This window comes from Arachis stenosperma, chromosome 7, assembly GCF_014773155.1.
Source record: "Arachis stenosperma cultivar V10309 chromosome 7, arast.V10309.gnm1.PFL2, whole genome shotgun sequence".
Taxonomy (NCBI): domain Eukaryota; kingdom Viridiplantae; phylum Streptophyta; class Magnoliopsida; order Fabales; family Fabaceae; genus Arachis; species Arachis stenosperma.
This window is the reverse complement of record NC_080383.1, coordinates 37977367-37980204: the sequence shown is the minus strand read 5'-3', so window position 1 is coordinate 37980204 and position 2838 is coordinate 37977367. Positions and strand designations below refer to the sequence as shown.

General features: G+C 43.1%; 1 non-coding gene across 1 annotated transcript; it reads right to left on the bottom strand.

Annotated features, from left to right (window-relative positions):
* Positions 1-514: 514 nt before the first annotated feature.
* On the bottom strand, positions 515-622 carry LOC130942917 (small nucleolar RNA R71). The gene has a single exon (XR_009071462.1). It is a non-coding gene; the product is annotated as a small nucleolar RNA R71 (small nucleolar RNA).
* Positions 623-2838: the final 2216 nt, after the last annotated feature.

Genomic DNA, 2838 nt, shown 5'->3' with positions numbered 1-2838 from the left:
TTCTTGTTGAGGCTGACCCTGAACCTGAAAGGACCTTGAAGCGAAAGCTAAGAGAAGCTAAGAAACAACTCTCTGAGGACCTAACAGAAATCTTCAAAGAAGAAGAAGCCATGGCAGCCGAAAACAACAACAATGCCAACAATGCAAGGAAGGTGCTGGGTGACTTTACTGCACCTACTCCCGACTTCTATGGGAGAAGCATCTCTATCCCTACCATTGGAGCAAACAACTTTGAGCTTAAGCCTCAATTAGTTTCTCTAATGCAACAGAATTGCAAGTTCCATGGACTTCCATTGGAAGATCCTCATCAGTTTTTAGCTGAATTCTTGCAAATCTGTGACACTGTCAAGACTAATGGGGTTGACCCTGAGGTCTACAGACTTATGCTATTCCCTTTTGCTGTAAGAGACAGAGTAGAATATGGTTGGACTTACAACCTAAAGACAGCCTGAACTCTTGGGAAAAGCTAGTCAATACCTTCTTGGCAAAGTTCTTTCCACCTCAAAAATTGAGTAAGCTTAGAGTGGAAGTCCAAACTTTCAGACAGAAGGAAGGTGAATCCCTCTATGAAGCTTGGGAAAGATACAAATAATTGTTCAGAAAGTGTCCCTCTGATATGCTTTCTGAATGGAGCATCATAGGTATTTTCTATGATGGTCTGTCTGAACTGTCCAAGATGTCTTTGGATAGCTTTGCTGGAGGATCTCTTCATCTGAAGAAGACGCCTGCAGAAGCTCAAGAACTAATTGAAATGGTTGCAAATAACCAATTCATGTACACTTCTGAAAGGAATCATGTGAACAATGTGACAAATCAGAAGAAAGGAGTTCTTGAGATTGATACTCTGAATTGCCATATTGGCTCAGAACAAAATATTGACCCAACAAGTCAATTTGATTTCTCAAAGTCTGTCTGGAATGCAAAATGCACTAGGCAGTGCTAAGGATGCTTCATCTGAAGAAGAAGCTTATGATCCTGAGAACCCTTCAATGGAAGAGGTGAATTACATGGGAGAACCCTATGGAAACACCTATAATTCTTCATGGAGAAATCATCCAAATCTCTCATGGAAGAATCAATAGAGACCTCAACAAGGTTTCAACAACAATAATGGTGGAAGAAATAGGTTTAGCAATGGCAAGCCTTTTCCATCATCTTCTCAGCAACAGACAGAGAATTCTAAGCAGAACCACTCTGACTTAGCAACCATGGTCTCTGATCTAATCAAAACCACTCAAAGTTTCATGACTGAAACAAGGTCCTCCATTAGAAACTTGGAGGCACAAGTGGGACGACTGAGCAAGAAAATTACTGAACTCCCTCCTAGTACTCTTCCAAGCAATACAGAAGAAAATCCAAAAGGAGAGTGCAAGGCCATCAATATGGCCGAACTTGGAGAGGATGAAGAGGCAGTGAACGCCATTGAGGAAGACCGCAATGGACGTCCACTGACCTCCAATGAGTTCCCTGATGCGGAACCATGGGAATCTGAGGCTCACACTGAGACCATAGAGATTCCATTGGATTTACTTCTGCCATTCATGAGCTCTGATGAGTATTCTTCCTCTGAAGAGGATGAATATGTCATTGAAGAACAAGTTGCTAAATACCTTGGAGCAATCATGAAGCTAAATGACAAGTTATTTGGTAATGAGACTTGGGAGAACGAACCTCCTTTGCTCACCAAAGAACTGGATGACTTGTCTAGGCAGAAATTACCTCAAAAGAAACAAGATCCTAGGAAGTTTTCAATACCTTGCACCATAGGCACCATGACCTTCAAGAAGGCTCTGTGTGACTTAGGGTCAAGTGTAAACCTCATGCCTCTCTCTGTAATGGAGAAGCTAGGGATCTTTGAGGTACAAGCTACAAGAATCTCACTAGAGATGGCAGACAATTCAAGAAAACAAGCTCATGGACTTGTAGAGGAAGTTATGGTGAAGATTGAAGACCATTACATCCCTGCTGATTTCATAGTTCTAGAGACTGGGAAGTGCATGGATGAATCCATCATCCTTGGCAGACCCTTCCTAGCCACAGCAAAGGCTGTGATTGATGTTGACAGAGGAGAATTGATCATTCAAGTGAATGAAGAATCCTTTGTGTTTAAGGCTCAAGGATATCCCTCTATCACCATGGAGAGGAAGCATGAAGAGCTTCTCTCAAAACAGAGTTAAACAGAGCCCCCACAGTCAAACTCTAAGTTTGGTGTTGGGAGGTCACAACCAAATTCTAAGTTTGGTGTTGAACCCCCACATTCAAACTCTAAGTTTGGTGTTGGGAGGTTCCAACATTGCTCTGAGTATCTGTGAAGCTCCATGAGAGCCCTCTGTCAAGCTACTGACATTAAAGAAGCACTCGTTAGGAGGCAACCCAATGTTGTGTTTAATCTATTTTCCTTTGTTATTTTATGTTTTCTGTAGGTTGATGATCATGAGAAGTCACAAAACCAATTGAAAAAGCAAAAACAGAAAGAAAAACAGAAAGAAAAATAGCACACCTGGAGGAGAACTGCTGGCGTTTAAACGCCAGTGAGGCTAGCGATGGGCGTTTAACGCCCAGTCTGGCACCATTCTGGGCGTTTTAACGCCAGAAAGGGGCACCAGACTGGCGTTAAACGCCAGAAAAGGGCAAGCACTTGGCGTTAAACGCCAGAAATGGGCACCAGCCCGGCGTTTAACGCCAGAATTGGCACATAGTGTGTTTTTGCACGCCACTTGGTGCAGGGTTGAATTTTCCTTGACACCTCAGGATCTGTGGACCCCACAGGATCCCCACTACCCACCACCCTCTCTCTTCTTACCAATCACCTCAACAACCTCTTCCCAAAAACCTTCA